General features: G+C 41.2%; 1 protein-coding gene across 3 annotated transcripts in view; it reads right to left on the bottom strand.

The window, feature by feature from the left end:
- Positions 1–19,845, bottom strand: part of LOC138269492 (cadherin-10-like) — a 1,023,955-nt gene extending 1,004,110 nt beyond the window's left edge. The window contains exon 1 of one of the 3 annotated variants that reach the window (XM_069218802.1): positions 19,098–19,845. The gene's annotated coding sequence lies outside the window, so the exon portion shown is untranslated. The remainder of the gene's footprint in view (positions 1–19,097) is intronic. The other 2 variants (XM_069218801.1, XM_069218800.1) reach the window with 2 other exon arrangements.
- Between the last annotated feature and the right edge of the window lie 1,436 nt (positions 19,846–21,281).

Raw genomic sequence — 21,281 nt, 5'->3', positions numbered from 1 at the left:
CACTAAGACGATGCTAAGATGGCGTTTCCACTGCAGCAGATTTACAAAATAGTGCAATGCATGCATTGCGCCACTTAACACCCCCTTGCGCCACATTATGCCTGCATTAGGCGTAATGAATGCAAGGGGGTAGTTCTGACGCAGGGAGGCCCAAGAGAATGGTGCAGTGAAATTTACAAGATTTCACTGCACCATTTATTCTGTCATTTTTAACTCCCGCTCAAGGAAGGCGTTAAAATGACACGCCCACTAAAATCAATGGGTCTCCCTATGGTTTTCTGCACTAGTGTCAACATTTTTGACGAAAGAGCAGCAAAGCTCCACAACAGAATAAAAAATTCTGACACTGTTGTAACAACCGCCATGGTGCGTGGTTTTGTAAATACGGTGCAACTATAGTGTTGTTAGGTGGGGCAAGGGTAACGCAAGAGAAGTGGCGCATTAGGACCAATGCGCCACTTTCTCATTAATATGCCCCTATATTTGTTTGACATGCAATTTGAATATGTGTAATATGATCCTAGTTTTAGTTGCATATTCTTTAGTGTTTATTAGAAAAATAACTTGTTTATTGCGTGATATTTCTTCAGCATGTTTCAATTGATTTGTCTCTTTTCCCCACCTGAGTCATTTTATATGCATTTCTAAATATAAAGTTGAAAAGGTCTGTAGCATACTTTTAAAGTTTATCCGAAAGTCAGATGTTTTAATTTTCTCAGAAAACAAATTTGTGGTGCACAATATTTTTTGCCACAAACACTTTGACGAATTTAGTTTACATTGATGGTGTAATAGTTTATCATCAAATTCCATCACAGCCTAGATTGGAACACGTTTTACTCTGTTTTTAAGAGTGTGTTTTTAATAATAATCTAGAATATGCAGCATGGAGCCATCTTTATATTAATTATATATCAAGTAAATTAATGTTCATATAGATTCTGTGATTAGATAAGACTGGCTGTGAGAGTTTATTTTGCTATAAGACGCTCAGGAAACAAGTCGTATTTCATAGTCATTTTGCATAGTTTATGACATTTTATGAAATGTGAAAGTATTATACTGAGGGGCATATTTATACTTTTTGACGCAAAACTGCGCTAACGCAGTTTAGCGTCAAAAAGTTTTGCGCCGGCTAACGCCATTCTGAAGCGCCATGCGGGCGCCGTATTTATTGAATGGCGTTAGCCGGCGCTAGCAGACCGGCGCTGCCTGGTGTGCGTGGAAAAAAACCACGTACACCAGGCAGCGCCGGCGTTGGGGAAAATGGCGTTAGGGCGTCTTAAAATGGGGCAAGTCAGGTTGAGGCAAAAAAATCGCCTCCACCCGATTTGCGCCATTTTTAACGACGCCCAGACGCCATTTACATGACTCCTGTCTTAGTAAAGACAGGAGTCATGCCCCCTTGCCCAATGGCCATGCCCAGGGGACTTCTGTCCCCTGGGCATGGTAATTGGGCATTGTGGCATGTAGGGGGGCACAAATCAGGCCCCCCTATGCCAAAACCAAAAATAAAAAAATATATATATATACTTACCTGAACTTACCTGTATGTCCCTGGGATGGGTCCCTCCATCCTTGGGTGTCCTCCTGGGGTGGGCAAGGGTGGCAGGGGGGGGTCCCTGGGGGCATGGGAGGGCACCTCTGGGCTCATTTTGAGCCCACAGGTCCCTTAACGCCTGCCCTGACCCAGGCGTTAAATTCAGGCGCAAATGCGGGGTTTTTTGCCCCGCCCACTCCCGGGCGTGATTTTTGCCCGGGAGTATAAATACGACGCATTTGCGTCGCAGTCATTTTTTTAGACGGGAACGCCTACCTTGCATATAATTAACGCTAGGAAGGTGTTCACGCCAAAAAATGACGCTAACTCCATGAACTTTGGCGCTAGACGCGTCTAACGCCAAAGTATAAATATGGCGTTAGTTTTGCGCCGAATTTGCGTCGAAAAAAACGACGCAAATTCGGCGCAAACGGAGTATAAATATGCCCCTTAAATTCCAGGAGAAAGGTGCATTTGAGGGAGAAAAAACTGGAATCTGGTATCTTTCTGTTGTTCTCCAGAAAAATATTTTGTTTAACTAAATCTTCCAATTTTTGTGTAAAATGTTCACCAAAGGATAGATTGTAAAAACAACTAAACCTTTGCAATTTCCTGACATTGCCAAATTATAGATTTCGCCTGATTATGCTGACACAATTGTAGTTTCACACAATGTTATTTACTAAATAAAAAGCTTTAAAATAGGTGCAACAATGTCTCATTGTCTACGAATTAGGGGGCATACTTCTACCCCATTTGAGCTGAAATTGTGTCTTTTTTTTACACAAATTCAGCACAAAACAAACTCCATATTTATATGCGTCAATGAGATACAAGGTAGGTGTTCTCATCTGAAAAAGGTGCAAATCCCATAGCCCCATATTCATTCCCCTGTGCCAAAATGACACAGGGGTGGGAGGAGGGGCTAAATAATGGTGCAAAGATTCCTTTGCACCATTATTTAGCGCCTAGGTCAGACCAGGCGCAGACCAGGCGTTAGGGGATGTGTGGACCCATTTCCATGGTTGAACACCATGGAAATGGGTCCACAGGTGCCCTCCCGAAGCCCCAGGAACACCCCCACCCACACCAGAGGGAAACCAGAGGATGGGGGACCCCATCCCAGGTAAATAGGGTAAATATAGGTAAGTATTTTTATTTCTTTTGTTAAAGTGCCATCGGGTGCCTAGCTTGGGGTCCTCTGCATAGCACAGGGTGCAATGGACATGCCCAGGGGAAGCTGGTCCCCTGTGTGGCCATTGGGTGGAGGGCATGACTCCCGTCTTTTTTAAGACAGGTGTCATGTGGTACGGATGATTTTGCATCAGAAAATGATGCTAGGCTGGTTAGAGGTATTTTTATTTTTGCTTCTAACCAGCCTAACATCATTTTTGGTGCAAAACCCCCTTCTCCCATACAGTCCCTCAGCTAATGTCCGTTTTTTTACGCTAGCCCACCCTTTGTGCCAGATTGCGCCATTCGATAAATTTGGCTCCCGGTTGGCAGCCTGGAATGGCACAAGCCAGCACTATACTTTTTGAAACAAAACTGCACAAACGCAGTTTTAGTGTCAAAAAGTATAAATATGGGCATAGGTGTATGTTTAGTGGGCCTCTAAACTAATTTTTATTAAAACTACTGCACTACATTCGCCCTTAATAATAGCAAGATACATTTGTAGTGTGGAATTTGTCTCCTATGAAAATAGTCAACATTTTGACCCACAGATACTTTTCGGAAGATATGTGAGTAAAACCCATTTCCACTAGAGTTTTCAGGGTAAACACGATTTATTTTGATGCATCTCTGATATCAAATTACATTTGAATGGGCTAATACTTTGTGATAGTGGTCTGAGTTTTGTTTGAAAAGCACACACAATTGTCAAAGTAAGTCACGATTGTTACATATATTTAGCTCAATTGTGATTGTTGTTTCTTTTTTATCAAATTATATGTATATGAAATTGGAACTGCTATAACTAGCTTTATCTGATTGGGTAACAAATTATAATTTTAAGCAAAAGACAGAGGCAATTGTTATATTTTCTTACCTCATATGTGTCAGATGTGATTAAATATACAGTGAAAGACAGAATAATCAAACAGAGGCAAAAATACTATATTCTTATCGCATATGTCTCACCTTTGAATAACTGTACAATGATGGGAAGAAAAATCACTCATTTTTTTAAATGATGTTAAAATATGTAGGCCTCAGTCCTAGTTCCACCACAAGAGAAGGTTTTCTAAACAGCCGAATTTGATTTGTGACATATGGCAAATTTACACATATAGGGGCGTATTTATAGGCCCCTAATGCCACAGGAGCGTCACTTTTTGTGATGCTCCTGTGGCACGAAGCACTGCGCCGTATTTACAAGGTGGCTTAAGCCACTTTTTGTGGCTTAACGTTACATTGTAAATACAGCCCTTTCCTACACAGCACTGTGCATGGAAGGGGCGTGGAATGGGTACTGCTGTGGGTGTGCCACAGCACCACCCGTTGCATTTTGACACTGCCTAAGATTTCTGAAATCTCGTAAACCTGAGGCAGCACCAAAACCTAATGCCACCCTCAGGGGTGGCATTAGCAGGGCGCAATGAGGAGGAATACTTGTATTCCTTCTCGTTTTTTACTTTTTCTATGCGTGCTGCATTCTGCTGTGCTCACAGAAAAAGCAAAATGCCAGAAATGATTGTTTGTGTGTGGGAAGGTGTCCCTTCCCGCACATAAACAATAAATTCAAAATTACGAGTTGGCACTTCTGTGTGTGCTGCATTCCCCAGCACACACAGAAGTGCCAAAGCACCATTAGTGATTGTTTACGTGCAGGAAGGGGCACCTTCCTGCACATAAACAATCACACCCCTCAGTGCAGACATCCTTGCACAAAGGTGCAAGGATGACTTTATTGGCGCTGGCTGCTAAATTTAGCACCAGCACAGTGGACAACACAGGGGTGCCCCGTATTCACTTAAATACGGCACATCCCTGCATTTCTAAAGTGACGCAGCGTAGTGCTGGCAATTTTCGCATAGCACCGCGCTACGCCACTTTTCATAAATCTGGCCCATAATGTGTAGTACGTATGTATGGATAACAATGACATGCCTATATTTTTCTAGGAAAGGCTTTTCTATTGTGGAGCCTATTAACTTAATATCTAACATAATTAATTGCTACTAAGGGTAAGCTACTATGTATGCAAAGCATGTAGATCTACAAAGACTTAAACAATTTATAAAAGTTGCCTCACATTTTTCAAGTACAATACTACTGCTCACTATTTTTTGTCCCCTTTCCCCAGCTACATTCTCATTTATATCGCCACAGAAATACTCAAATCTACTTTCCGTTTTTTCACTATGTCATCTACTTACTTTTAACAGAGTTAATGTTATTGTATGATTCTGCTTAAAATATGTTTGTCTACAATGGTGATTTTTGTATTAGTATACATATGCCATAAACACAATGGGGCACATTTCTGAGCCTCTGGTGCCACCGGAGCATCACTTTTTGTGACACTCCAAAGGCGCGAACTACACAGTAATATATATGAGGCCATGCAAAGCCACTTTGCATGGCTTTCAATGGCCTCATAGGTATGGAGTAAGGCAAGGCAGAGCCAATTACTGTGTTCCATTACTCTGCACTCAGGAGGTGTTCCATGGCTGATGCAGTGGGTGTTTCTGACCCACCATGCAACACCCATGGATTTTGATGCTTTACCAGACTTACACAACCATGTAAACCTAGGGATGCGCCAAAACCTTACACCTCCTGATGTGTGGCGTAACAAGGAACAATAACTTTATTTCTTCTCATTTTTCCTCTTTCCATGTGTACTGAATTCTACAGCACACATGGAAAGAGGAAAACCCCTCTCAGGATTGTTTTTCTTCATAAAGGTGCCCTTTCCTGCAAAAAACAATCCTGCTGACAACACAGACTTCCTTGCACCATGGTACAAGGGTGCCTGTATTTGGGCTAGGCTGCCAAATGGTGCCAGCACAGGGGAAAGGACAGAAATGCTTTGTACAGCATCAAGATGGTGCATTCCTGCCCTTTCACTTTCGCACAGGGTGGCGCAGCAAGGTGACTTACTGCACTGCTCGATGCCAAATCCCCATAAATGCGGGCCAATATATATATATATATATATATATATATATATATATATATATATATACATATATATATATATATTTATCAAGCATTTTGTCACTAATAAAAGTGAAAAGTGTCATTAAGAATGTGAGATGTTCACAAAGTCACAACATATACAAGTTAATTACAATATAGGTTAATGTGTAACTTGCTTATGTGTTTTTGAAACAATATACTAAAGTCTCAAAGATCCCACAGACAATTGCACAGATGTCTACATATATGGAACCTGCAAGTTTCAAGGTACATGGATACTTTTCTCTGCGGATACCCTACCAATGAGCATATTTTTATCTAGATGGGTTCCCCTACTTGAACTGACCCCAAATGTAAAGTAGAACATATATGCAGGGTATAAGAATCTTACCTTTAAACACTACTGCTTTCTATGACCTAACATTAACTAGTTGGAGGCCAAGGAAGACTCAGGCAAACCAGCCAAATTATGTGTAAACAAATGTATATATATGTTTTATTGGCACGTTTTAGCTTTAGTTGTATCATGGCTGACAAGTTTATAACGAATGAATCACCAAGCCGGAGAGTTCCCTGCAAAGATACTTCTGAAAATTTCGAATCGCAACCTAGAATCTGATATGGTGAACTCACCCTTCCCGTATTATGATATTGACAAAAATATCAATTTCGCTAACAATACATTTAGAAATCAAGGAACTGATCACTGTGTTGTATTCTATACAAATTATATTATTATATAGATCACTGATTTCATCCTCGAAGCATGTTCAGGTACAGGTGAAGCTCAAGTAAGTTTTAATTCAGATCGATTATTTGTGTCAAAATTGATAGGTAGTGAAATGGGGAATTACCACAGGGACCGAATTAAGCTTGGCTATAGGATCATTCACATCACACATCATCAGCCATTAGTGAAGAATAAAACGTCTCTTCCAAACATACCCTTTGAGTTGCTTAAATAATATGGCATGGAAGAGCAATGTCTATATCTGAGTTAATTACTATGAGCTTAATTTATTCTAAATTGTTTTTGCAATCAGAGACTATTTTAGCATACTAACAAGTAATATTTCTTATAGGGTACAAGTATTTGTTAAAAGCATCACGAAAAGGCTTCACCATTACTTTATACGGCAATCATTCAATGTAATATAAAAATGTGCAGCTTTGAAATGGAAATAACTCTATCTGCAGATCTTTCTTCACAACAACTTTCACCTGGTATATTTGTGCAACTGTTTCACCATTTGTTTTTTCTGTTTGTGAATGCAATTATCCGTTTTATCATAAAAGAAGAATGTAATGCTTACCATGCACCAACTGGAAAATATTTTTGTCACAAATAAAAATCTGATGGATGGCTGTAAGGTGTTGGCCATCCACAAATGTGAATTTCTAGGTTTTTACAAATGATATGTTCATTTGTGTATGTATTTGATTTCTACTATGACACATACCCCAATACCTACTTCAATGTGCTTGAAAGATGGTCAACCATGTAAATGAGGTAAAGCTGACTACGCAGAGAGGATGATATAGAGAAAGATTGAGGAGAACAGGAAGATGTTAGACCTGTCACCCTTAGGGTAATCTTCCCCACAAACATTTTGCCTCCCTCTTTTTAAACATTTAATTTTTGCTGACCTGAGGGCTGTGGGCACTTTACTGCTGGTAGCCAGTGCTCTTGACTTAAAACATGGTAATATTGGCTTCTCCCCAATTGGAAAATTTTATTTATTTATAAGTCCCTGGTACAGTGGTACTACTACATGTACTAGGCCTAAACCTTCCTTTTTAGTACATATAAGTCACCCCTAGGGTAGGCCCTGAACAGCCCAGAGGGCAGAGTGCAATATATTTAAAATTAGGACATGTATTTTAAAATTTTACATTTCCTGGTAGTGAAGAATTCTTAAACTCGTATATCACTACTGCAAGGCCTATCTCTACCATACAATAACATTAGAGTTGACTTATTAACTTTTATATGTGCAATTTCCAAATGGAAAGAGCTAACTGGAACTGGTTCAAGTTTGGTGTCTCTGGAATCACAATTTAAAATCCTAACTTATGGTGAAATCGGATTTTAAATTGCAATTCTGAAAAAGCCCCTTTCAAAAAGTTGCATTTTCCTGCCTTATCCATATAGCACCTGTCTCTTGTACGTGACTGGGTATAGCTGACAGTCAGGTTTTGTATATTCCTCCTAGACCAGTGGTTCCCAACCTGTGGTCCGGGGACCCCTGGGGGTCCACGAAGCCTTCTCAGGGGGTCCGTGAGAGCCTAGAAAATTAAAATATATGAACAAATATTGACAAATTAGGTCCCCAGCTTCCAGTAATGACTATGGTGGGGGTCCCTGGATTCCCGTGATGAGTCAGTGGGGGTCCCTGAGTTCCATTAATGTAAAAGTGGGGGTCCACAGAAATCAAAAGGTTGGGAACCACTGTCCTAGACAGCCACACAAAATAGGGAGCTTAGGGGTGCCTGGATGGGCCATCACTGGCAGGACGGGAGGGAGAACTTGGCACAGCCCCACTTACACTTGAATAGGCTGTATCCTGCCTCTACAAAAAGGGTTACATACCCCCTGTAGTTAGTCTGGAGCCAGGGGGGGCAGGATGCCTAGGGACTTCGAATGGAAACCTCTAGAAGCATCTACCACAGTTCAAAGGCACAACTATGTATAAATACTGGACTTCAGACACCACCACTTCAGTGCACTTCTGGACCTGTGGATGCTCTGCCAAGAAGAAGAACTGCTTTGCTGCTACACGGCCTGCCACTGTGCTGGACTGCACTGTGCTGGACACCTGCTTTGCTCTGCTGATCTGCTGCCTGCTGCTCTCCTGCCTTGAGTGAGAAGGGCTAAGTGGTGCCACCCAGTCCTAGACCCTTGGAAGCGGGCTTAAGGTGCTTTGCCAGCCTCTGTGGTATCTACCGGACCTACACATATCCTCTGCTGTGCAGCATAACTCAGAGCAGAACTGAGGCATCTACGCTACTGTGTGAGTGAGACTCGTTGCAAAGACTCACATCTCCTCTGCATCACCTTTGGAACCACCACTGCACAATGCATTCCCAGCATAGTCCCTGGCATCTTTTGTCAACAGCAGCCTTGATGAAGGAGCCAGACTCCGCATCACGTCTTCCAAGATCCTTGGAACAGGCACATCTCTTTGACTGCGCCACACATCACTGATGCCGGACTTCGCATCGCAAGCCCCGTTGATGGGATCCTCGATGTTGACACAATAGGACCTTGCACCGCAGTCTCAATGCGGATCCACTCAATGCTCAAGGATTTAAGCTACTCTGTTCAGCTGGCCCAACTGGGTCCCTGTAGCTGGCCCATGCTCCATCACGTCAGCCTGAACTTTTGACTTTGTCCAGTGTGGCGCGACCAGATCTCCAGAGTTGATGCTGTATTGCTTTTGGTGCTATTTTCTCTAAAAGCATTAACATTCAATATCTTATCTTCTACTGGAAAATTGTTTAGGTCTTGTTTTATTTATTAAAATCTGCTCTATTTTTCTAACCTGGTGTGGGATCCATGTGTGTGGTGTTTTCACTGTTTACTGTTTGAAGTGTTACACAAATATATTACACATTGCCTCTAAGTTAAGCCTGATTGGTCTGTACCAAGCTACCGTTGGGATGAGCATTGGTTAATTTGGGGTTTGCTTGGGCCTTTCCCTAACTAGGATTTTGGTTACAGCATGACCCAGTCAACCAACATTCCAATTTCTAAAGGAAGGGAAGCGTAAATTTTCACAGGAATGAATAAACAGTCCTGTCTGAGGTTTGGAAATAAGATTAGGCCATTGAATTCCTCTTGAAAATTGAATTTCTAATTCACAAATCCACAAGCTTCCTTTGTGTTTCCTTACAGTGCAAAATGCACAAGTTCCACATAAATAGTTTAGCAAAGCATTTAGTAGTAACATGATGCAGCTGTCTACTGGTCCCGCTATCAGACTGTCCTTGTGCAAACATGTGTCATATGTTTAGTTCCCTTTGAAATTCTTCCATATTTTATCAGCCCTGAGGATTGTCACTCAATGACTTTTCCTTTTGATTATAGCCACAGACCACCTAGAAAAAAAACATGATTGCGTAGAGAAAATCACTGTCCTTGAACTACTCCATTGCCAGGGAATGGGCACGGCAGTGTCTCATTCATTTGTGCTATGTAGGCAGCTTTACAGAATTTGTTAGAATAAACTTTCTCCTCCAAGTTGCAAGAATCATTTTGAACTATGCACTATGCATATTTTGCCACATTTGCTAAGTGTGTAAATAACTCATTTGTACAGTATATAGCTACCCATACATTTGTTCCTGAAACCCACTTATTATAATGATAGAATATTGCCCTTGACCTGCGATTTCCAGGAACTAGAAATTAACAAAGGGATATTTAATAATCGCATCTTACTTGTAAGAGAGTTCAAAGACAGAAATAACTGCCAGGGCACCTGCTGTTGCCAATTAACTTTTAAGACCTATGACAGGAGTGGAACCTGATACTATTTTATTTAATAGTCAAATATTCCTGAATTCTAAAGTGGGAGGAGGTCAAGTCATACTTCAAACATTACATAGGATATTGTAATGCTTGTAAGCCACTTAACAATTTCGTTTTGGAGGGATTCCTAATTCATATGTAGTGGTGTACTTGATGAGCACTTCAGTATTTTAAGAAAAGAGAACAGTTTCAAAATGTGTCTGACATGTAATTCTAAATACTGGTTTGTTCAACACAATCTTCATTATTCTGAGTTTAATGGGATTATTAAATAAATGGTTGAAATAATCTGAGGAACAACATATCGATAACCCTGTAATCTTTGCTGCCGTTTAAAAACATGCTGTAATCATCATGAAAACATTTGATCTAGGTCTATAAACTATTAATGCACAAGGAATTTTCAGAATAATGTTCAAACATTTTGCATAAAATTTTCAACATTTTCAAGATGACCTTTAACTCTTGATGAAGTTTTTAAATGTGGGTGTTGTTTTGCCTAAACGCTCTTTGTATCGCATTTCACATTCTATGTATACTTAATATCTGACCTTTTTAAAGGGTTCCCCCAAAAGATTCAAAGTTCACACACCACATGGGCGACAAAGTGCTACATAAGTTACACGGGTTCCTTGAAATCTGTTAATTATTGCATTTCTACTGTCTTGTGAACTTTTAACCATTTAAATAATGGGATTAAACACACAAATTAAATATGGCTGCCTGGTCCATTTGGTAGAGGCTGTTGCATTGTGTTTCTTCATCTATTAGCTCTGGAGAGTTACACATATCTCATTACAACCATTTTAAATGAAAATGTGTTACAAAAGAAAAGAGGCAAACTTCATATCCCCACTACCATGAAAACATATTCATGTAATAGAGTGCATTTTGAATTGTAATACATAGCAACAAATATAATGTTAAAGGTACTTTCAAATAGTTCTCACATAGGTGATGTATTTAAAGATTTAATAGACATTCATGTTATTGGTGTGTCAAGAAGCACCCCCTCTTGTACTTTTAGTCATGTACTAGGCATTCAATCTGCAAAGTATGCTTAGCAACACCGTGTTGATGCTGTCTACAAGTAACTGTGCCTTAATGTTCAATTATTTCTGTTATGTAAATAACTGACCACACTTCCCCCATACACATTGTTTATTTTTGCACTTCATGCAGAAATCTAATAGTGAAAGTGCACCTCAGCTCTTTTTAAAATTAAATATATTTATTTTCAGTTGTTTAGACTGCCAACGATTGCCTAACATCCTCTGAGGGGCAGAATCATATTATATCTTTGAATTCAGCCCAAAATACTCTGATAATGGGGTTTGCATTGATATTGTCGCACAATCCTGCAATTTATATAATGAAGCAAGGTCAAGTGTGCCATCCTGCAGATGTACTTATTCTGAAAATCCTACTATGTCCACCAGGCCACTACTAGTTGAAGCTGTAGAGATCAGTGCTCATGAAACACATCAAGTATTGCAGTATCAGATACAACCGACCGACAAGGAGATTCATGGATTTGCTGGAAAGGCTATAGCATCAAACCATGATCACAGGAAACCAGCGCTGAAGCCAATCCATTGACTACCAGTCAATGCAATTAAGGTTAAAGGTATCACCAGTAGACAAAAGACATACTTAGGTATAGCAACCTTATTAATCAATGGTCTTTTGGGTGGCTGAACTGAGTGAAGCAGGTCTCTGGTAAACCAGGCCCCATTATTGGAATGTTCATATTCAAAACTTAAAGTTTAAAATCTTAATGATCAAAGATCTTTTTGGGGGCTGAATACCAGAAGCAGGTTTGGGTGGCTGAACTGAGTGAAGCAGGTCTCTGGTAGACCATGGCCCCATTATTGGAAGGTTCATATTCAAAACTTAAAGGTTAAAATCTTAATGATCAAAGATCTTTTTGGGGGCTGAATACCAGAAGCAGGTTTGCAGTAGACCAGGGCCCAGGTATTGGAGTGTTGAGAATCCAAAGCTTAAAGATTAATATGCACTTGAACAAATGCCTGAAACCTGAAATGTTCATGCAGTCCATCTACTGAAAAACATGAAACATGGGTATATTGACTAAAGAACAACAGATAGCGGCTCCTACTATTCTAAGTCATCTCTTTTGATCACTTGCCTTGGCCACATCCATGCACAGCCTCTGCTGAAAAATCAAGAATTCCAAGCTAACCAAAGAACAATGAAAAACTTTTTTTACATTTTTTTTTTAATGAATTTTTATTAATAGCATCATTCATGATGAATGATAACACTTTAATTATTCTTCACCACTAGTAAGAACTCTGGGCAAATGCCATTCCATCATTATTTTATTTATGTGCCATTACAGACAGGCCAGCCACATGCATTAATTGTGACTTCCTTTTCCTGGCTCAAAAAGTGGAGCATAAGTCTACTGACAGTTCTCCCTTATCTTTGACTGATATGCTGACTTAAAAGGATGACCTTTCCCAAGATGGAAAATCTAGCCACTGGAAGTCATGTGAGGTTACTTTGCCCCACTATATATCACAATGATCATGGCCTACAGCACGGCTTCACCCATAGATTTTTAGGGTCGAGCCTGGGAGAGCATGCGCTTGCGCGTGCGTCTTTCATGGAAGACTCTGTTGTGTCTAGTAAAGGGCTTGGAGACCGTCCGCCACTCAGCATTTGTTGGTTTGTGTGGCACTGTTCTTTACAGCCTCGTAATTCGTCTAGGCTTGTCTGCAATCATTTCAGTTCCTCTGTGTGGAGCAGGGATGAAGCACTAATTGATTTCAACTAAATTAGTGCCCATCCTCTGCTCCCAACGTGATCGAGGTACTATTTTGTTCTTACTTCCAGTGCCCCGCAAAAAGATGGCTTGTGACTGGAAAAAACATACCCAGCAGGACAACCAAAATTGCAAAGTTCTGTTTTTAACGCTAACTTTATTTTATTTTGTTAAGTTGTATTTTCTCAGTTTCCACTGTTTTTTTTTTTTTTTGTTCTCCGCGCTGTTGTCAAAAGATGACAATTAACTTGTTCTGTTTTGTAATTCTACTTCAGTAAGCCTCAAAAGGCTTCACTTCGAAAGTTGATCTCACAGGCCTGAACACTACAAATTCTCTTTTTTTTTCATGATTTAGGCATGACACTGCAAACACGCACGACACTAGCAGGCGCCCTAGCATGGTACTCTCTCGGGTTCTCGTGTGCTGGTTTTACAAAGCTGTTCATAGACTGTGTAAACATTGTTCTTAAGGAAGCTGTCATGGTATTTTCAACACCTGTGTCAAACTGTTTCATGTTTGCTTCTGTTGAATACGAAGAGAAACCCCTTTAAAGGTAAAGGTAAGTTTGTATGAATGTATGACTGTGGGGCATGTCCAGGCCATTGCTGGAAAATAGTACGAAAAAGCCAAATGGGCTTCAGAAGAAAAGAGAGTCACCTATATGTGATATTGCACGCAAAATAACTGAACTAAGGCGAGCGACTTAAATTCCCTGTTCACATCAGTAATAAATCAAAACGCACGGGCAAGCACCTCGAGGGGATTTGATGACACACACTCTGCGCAAAGGAGATACCAGCAGTGCAAACATTACTTTCATGCCTAAGGAAATGATAGCGTGCAGTGAAATTAACATTTGGAAAACAGCACATATCACTGCACTGAACGCAATCACTAGCCTTTCACTTTAAGCGACCTGTCAAGAAGCTGAACACACTAGAAACTAAATATTCCTGCCAACAACACCGGCTGGCACCTGCTTTAGGGGGACGAACACAGGATCGTCATCCCAAAAAGCATTGGCAAAGCCAATAGGTGTAGCCTTGGCAAACAAAAAGACACTGTTTTTTTGCGAACATATACGAAATATAAATACAGTTGTTTTGTAAAGATATGCAATGTGCAAACAATTGCACATATACACAAATATAAAAATAAAGGTCCAGTACATTAGCTCTGGCATTGCAGTGAACTCCTTTCAGGTGGGTAGACGTACGTAATCTGGCAAATGCCGTAACTCACCGAGCAATACATCTACTCCATCTAGGGGGCTGACTCATTGCCCCATACTTCATACTGTGGTGGGCGGAAGTAACAGCTGAATGACACCCGAAGAGACCAATAGATGAAGAAAGCTGATCGTAAGCAAAATACGTGTGATGAATATATTTTTATTTTCATTGTTTTTTAAAACAAGATGGTCGAGAAACAGCTAAAGCTGTCTCTAACCAAGACTTTAAAATCACAAAGACACTTCTGCCTCAGTCATGCATTTCTTCGGGAAGCCTTGTTGACTCGTCTTTTCCCTTTTAAAACAGATGCTGGGAATCATTTTCAAATGAAAATGTCCTTTGACTACTGCTTGGTGACGGTTAACAAGCAAGGTGCAGCAATAACCATTTGCAACCAAGTCCACGTTCTTCTATTCTGTCAGGCTCCGAGCTATTTGGGCCGAAATGAATTGCTTTGGCTGATAGTGGCAAAGCAGTTATGAATGGTTCGCGGAAGCAGCCTCTTAAAGTAGAGCGAGGAAACAGCACCTGCAGTAAATAATATACAACCGAAATTGCATTTTCGTTATCTCAAGGCCTTTTCTTCTAAGCAAGCATTGCCCATAGAGATATCAAGGAGCATGCATCATTTGCGAAATGAGCACATATTCGAACCAGAATGTACCTGTCAAAAGGGAAAGGGCGACGCAACTGAATTATTACTTACACCCTGTGCAGGATCAAATGCTTCAGAAACTAATTCTGTGAATGAATGTGCAAGCAGAGGTCTTGATATGGTGCAACGAGGCAGGTGCATGAGCAGGCGTCTAACTGTTCCTGGGCTTAGAGGGCAGGGCTGGCCAGTCTGGCACTCGTGCACTGTCCCAGTGAGCTGTAAGCCAGGGTGGTTTCAGAGCAGGATGGGCTGACATCACTCAACCATGCCCTCATTGCCCCGTACTACCAACATCATCCTGCTCTGTGGGGCTGGCTTCAACAATTTTGCCTGGCCTGATTTTAGATTCTAGTTGGCCCTCGCTGAGGACTTATTGTTAACAGCATAGCCAATTGTGGAACCTGATAACGTATTCTTATGAATCATTCATGTGATGACCAAAACCCAGGCCTACAGCTGCCACTCACTTTGATATCAGGGTAGTGTCAAGATCATGTGAGGTTAGCCACATTGCAGTCACCGAACATCAGAGTGGGACAACTTAGCGTTGCTTATCATGACTCGCCAGGTGGCTCCACCCATTCCTTCACATTTTATGGCAGGGGACATAGCGATGAGTTTGGGTGGGGCTTAGACTTGCACCGTGGGGATCCCCTAGCAGAGTCACATTCGGTGGTTGCTTAGTTAGGGGATGGATTTCTCAGGGAATAGAACTCCATGGACCAGAACATAGGAGGACACAAACCTTTGTTGAATAAACCTTCATAAAAAATCATACTTTAAACAAAATCTTTGTGGTGCCATTTCAGATAATCAAGCTGCATACCTTTAGCTTTGAGAAACTTTAGGTTTGGTATAGCAATGTTTACATAGCACATTTCTCTTTACCAAAGATCCACCTCTGTACGCGTGTTGCACTTCAAATTATGCTGTGCAACTCATGGTGGGAAAGCACGATTGGTCACCATCCTTCTCATTAAATTAAAAGCACATCCTGCCATCCATGAAAAGGAAATCTAGCCTTCCCATGATCTCTTTCAATTTTAATGCCGGATCCCCTAGTTTATTTGTAACAAGAATAAGAATAGGTATCAAGGACAAGAGCTGTTCCTGGAAAGCTTGTTTGCTGTCAACGCCTATTGTGATGACGTGAACCACGCCCCACCTTTGTGCTGCTGCTCTAGTCCCAGACAATCATTATCAAAGCCTTTAAATCGAGCTTAACTCTGTTGTTGTCATTCCATGTTATTGAGCACACCAGCAAGGTGAAACGTTGCTTTATAGAATTTGCATTAGAGTTAGAAGTCTAGACATGGGGCTACTACACTCAGCCAGCTTTTGAAGAAAACACTCTAGAATAACGCTGTCCCTAGCTGAAAAAATATAATGTGGTAACCATTGCTTCTCCTGGGCGAGACTGTACTGCACAGTATGTAACTCTAGGTTTGGGTGTGTTTGGTTCTCGTATAGCGTGCTAAGGGATCAGACTGTTTTATGATGTAGTGTTGTGTAAACTGATCAATGCTCTCAGTTCCCGAAGCCACCTATTGAAAAGAAAGAAATCAATAATGCTGGAGCTCTGCAAACACCAGATGATTTTACGGTCATCAGTTAGCTGTTCCATTTCAGCAGGACCCAAAACCATAATATTCAAACAAGACCAATAATACCGTCAATTTAAAGAAAAAGGTAATAATGTAACATCACTTAGCAGTATTGGTACCATCACGGATGACGTTTTGCGCTGCCATTCATTTTGCTCCCAAGAAGGTAGCAACCCACACTGCAAATGAGATTATAATGCAATCCTCCTTGCTTAGGGAATTGTATTCGTGTAAATGTGTGTGTGTGTGGGGGGGGGGGGGAGGTTGACCCTGAGGACTTTAAATGATGGAAGCGTAATCACAGTTTTCAATCCTTGTTGAATCATTAGACTTCATCATTTGTGGCCCCATGTGTATGTAGTGTTATGAAATAGACTATTTACTTAGTTTTATTTAAAAAATAAAATAAAATAAAAATCCCCTCAAACAGCACTGGTTGAAATGTGAAGTTCAATTGGTTCAAAACCAGACACTGCATACCTTTCCAGACTTATCACACAATTTCACAAACAGAGTCCAAGCAAAGTTTGGGGACACAAGTACATTCATACAACTCCTATTATAAGGCGTAAGAGTGACAGGCTGCTATTTATGTGTCCCTTAAAAAAAACAGAGTACAAAATAATGTACCTCAAAGCAAGTTGGAGGTAATAGATGTGCATTTTTGATAATAGAGAGGCTTTTACTGGAATGAAAGATTGCTATTAGAGCAAACTGCTCCATTTGTGCAGCAGCAGCAAGGATAATGGGTCAGTTTCCGAATGCTGGCTGCTATTTGTCACTGATCGCACCTGCAGGATGGGTTTCAAGGCTGTAGGGCTTCGCGAGGCTTCTGAATGCAGCAAGCATTGCCAACAAGCCTCTGCCAGTTACAATTTGCAGCTCCTTCAGCACCATGAACAGTTACTCGAGGGGGGACATTCCTTTGCACTCATACACGTTGCATTAACAGTACATAACCGATGGATTTTATTTCAGCAGCGACAAAGGTCTCAGAGGAGTCTATATATATATATAAATATATATATATATATATATATATATATATATATACATATATCTACATACGTATATATATATATCTACATACGTGTGTATGTGTATATATATATATATACATATATATATTATATATATATATATATATATATATATGTGTGTCCTCTAAATTACCCCCACCATTCTTCTTTCGCTCTCTATGTGCCTGTCTGCCTGTTTGTTCTTGTTTCTACTTATATGTCTATCTCCCTGCCTGTGCATCTCTGCCTGTCTATCAATCAATCTATCTATCTATCTATCTATCTATCTATCTATCTATCTATCTATCTATCTATCTATCTATCTATCTATCTATCTATCTTTTGCGTGTTTGCCATCTGCCTTCCTGACTACCCACCCACTATCCTTATGTCTATCTATCTATCTACTTTTTGTGTGCTTGCTATCTACATTATTGACTATCCGTCCACTATCCTTCCACTAATCAATTCATCTTCGTATCCACCCACCTCGCCATCCACCCATCGTTCCATCCATCCAAGCATCCATACAATCTTCCACCCATTTACTTACGCACTCACACATCTGCCTCCCTTCCTGCTCATATCTGCACCCACCCATCAAACTAAACATTCGTAGCTCAACCTATGTGAAAATGCACCAACTCACACATTCACCCACCCATCCATCCTTCCATCAGCCATCCACCCACGCACCTTTCCATCCATCCATCAACCCACCCATCCTTCCCCATATCAAGTCTCCCATCCATCCATTCATCCATTCATGCAACTGTCAGATCACGCATATTATGCATCCATCTCACACACCTTGACCACACTGCTTATTCTCAGTCTCTTTAAACCATGCTAACTCGTCAATACTGCCATTTCCTTCTCAACGCATGTCAAGAATATTTAGCTTGTATCGGCTTATTTTTTAAGAGTACATTTCGCTACTTATATATTTGCATGCACCCATTCGCATCAACATCGCATTCATGTGTTTTTACATAAATGTGGGCGCTCAAAATGTTACTTAGAGGATTTAGTTCAAAGGGCGAAAATAGTAAATGATGTCACACTGACATGAGCGCACCATGTAACGTATAGTGTGTATGTGTGTGCGCGCGTATGTGCGCTCGTGATCTGTGCATGAGACTGTACGTTGGCACTGAACCGCTGTTCAAGTATGTGGTACGTCGTGTTTTTCAACATCTGCAAAAGGACATTTAAAAACGACACACGAAAGTTGTAACATTTAATTTTTATGCATTTGTACGAAACTCAACAGCATTGTACTCCGATTCGTGAGACAGCAACCTAGGCAAACTTGTCTACTGTAAAAACACCTTTCTGTTTGAAAGGGGCACTCACTTACAGCATGCAGGGTATCGACTACGCATCACAAATACAGTATAGAATCTGTACTGCAGCTGCTTTAAAATTCTCATTTACCGTTTCAGCGCCTCTCATTTTGCAACGCAAGAAAAGTTCTTCAAGGGCTATGAAATATATCTAGCAACGACATGCATCACAGTTAACAGGGCTCTGGGAAGCGCGACCAGGCACCTTATATAACAGTGTAACGCGGCTTACCTTATTTCTGCCGCGGGGCACTGGGGCACCGCTCGTGCCCGGGAAGATGGCACTGCAGCACCCTGCCACTCTTCAGTATTGGTGTTTGTTTTCTCCTGTAATTTTGGAAGGCTGGCTCTCCTCCGGTCTAACACAGGCTTCCTCTCGCTGCATCACTTTTAACTCTAGGAGGCAGAGAAGCGAAGCCAGAGGGAGACCGCTCGCTCTGATTGGCTTTCCTTCTTAGCTCCTGATTAATAAAAAAAAAACTCCTCACACAGAGAGGCTCCGTTGATAGAGCCGCAGCACTTTTCCCGGGAAGGTTAGAGACGAAGGAAGGGGAAATGCACCGGCTTTTCCAGGCAGACAGACAGTGACTTGCAAGTGAATGCCGTGGGAGGGTCAGAGAGAGCTCTGCGAGCAACCCGACGTCGCAATCACTTCTTCCCCGACTCAAAAGTAATCAACCTGATCTGAGGAGAGCTTTCTGCTCCGACTGAACACGGGATCTGCTGCCAGGCAGCGCCGTTCTGCGCGCGGAGCTGCCCTTTCAATGCAGCATCCCAGGCACAGAAGCGGCACGCATGAATTATGGATTAGCAAGGTGGCAAGTCAAAGGGAGGGTCATGTTCTCAGCCATACAGAACGGTACATAGGTAGGGCAGACCCGCGGAGCAGGCGCGGACATGCTTTCTTCAAACCCTCGCAATTTCAAAGCCAAGCTCATAGCGGAAGGTAGCAAGTATTTTCTTTCCCAGTTACACCGTTTAATGGAACGTGCAAAATCCTTTTGCTTTGTACCCCTAGCATCCATGGGGGCGGGCTGGGGGTTGTGAGAGGTGACATTTCTGGCCTTGTTGTATTTGAACATCTGAACATTTCAACTAGGGTAGGAACTGCAAACAGGGCGCGTTTTGGGACAAGACCAACGAGGGTGCCTGAAGCAACAGGCACTAGATGATCCTCGAGACTTAAAGGGGACAAATGTCACGATGACAAAATAACTTGCAGCGCACTGACTACGACCTACTGGAACCTGTTGTGGTTATATTGAAACCTCAGATATGTAGCTTGTATTCCAGCTAACGAAATATTATCAGAATCCCTCAACACCAATATTGGACCATATTACACCGTCCTCCATCCATCTGTTGAAGCATTTTCATCCTTCGCAGGAATCAATACTCATCAAGGCTGACCGATCATTGGACCCAGCTACAGGATTTGGTAGAACCATACAACTCAATTTCAATACAAACCAATTAAATTAAACAGTATAACAATTTGCCATACAAGAAAAACTCCAGTAAGAAATATAGTTAAGGAATTTATTCCAAACTCAAGCTCAAAGTCATGTAGACAACTCTCAATATAAATTTATAAAGATACAGAATCACCAAGGGTTTCCAAAGGCAACAAAATAAAGTCAGGCGAGCTAACATTAATAAAACTAACCATTCAATAAGGAAAGTACAACACATTAACAAAATGAGTTATGGTATAGAAATCGAATGTTGTTCATGCTTAGCAAGCATCAGTCAGTTTTAAATCATCAAAGTTATAGTTTTCAGCTGAGCAAAGGGAAAACCCTACCATAGCTAAATTAAGGATTAACATGTGTTGGCAGAACATATGAAGGCAAAAGACAAAAGAACAGAAATGACAAAAATAATTTGGAAAAAAGGTAATCTCCATCAACAGGGTACTAACTAAGGTGGGCAAAAGATAAGTAAAATGGGAAAGCGTCAGCACGTCAGGAACTCAGGGAGAAAATCTCTTAATCTCAGTGGGGCATCTCAAAGGGACAAAGCAGAGAGGAAGATACCTCTCTAAGGGGCTCAGCATTCAGGGATTCTTCATCAGCAAAGGTTCTGGTTGATGAAGAGGCATCTGGAAATCTGAAGATCTGTCCAAGGGAGAATCTGATGGACCTCTGACCCAAGGCCAACTAGTCAGGGGTAGATTAAAGATCGTAGAACAATCTGATTCACTCTGAGAGACCGTCCACACTACGCTGAAGGGGCATCATCCAACAGCAATGAGTCACACAACTCCAGGTTGAAACATCAAGACACATCCCCTGGTCTGTCATGAGAACCTCATCCATACACATAGCTTCACACAGGATTGAAACATTTGTAAAATTGTTAGTCCAAGGCTCAGGATATTCACATTCAAGGACACTGTTTCACTTCTCTCTATGTC

Source organism: Pleurodeles waltl, chromosome 2_1, assembly GCF_031143425.1.
Source record: "Pleurodeles waltl isolate 20211129_DDA chromosome 2_1, aPleWal1.hap1.20221129, whole genome shotgun sequence".
NCBI lineage: Eukaryota > Metazoa > Chordata > Amphibia > Caudata > Salamandridae > Pleurodeles > Pleurodeles waltl.
The sequence above is the reverse complement of the archived record's forward strand: the minus strand, read 5'-3'. Positions and strand labels throughout refer to the sequence as shown.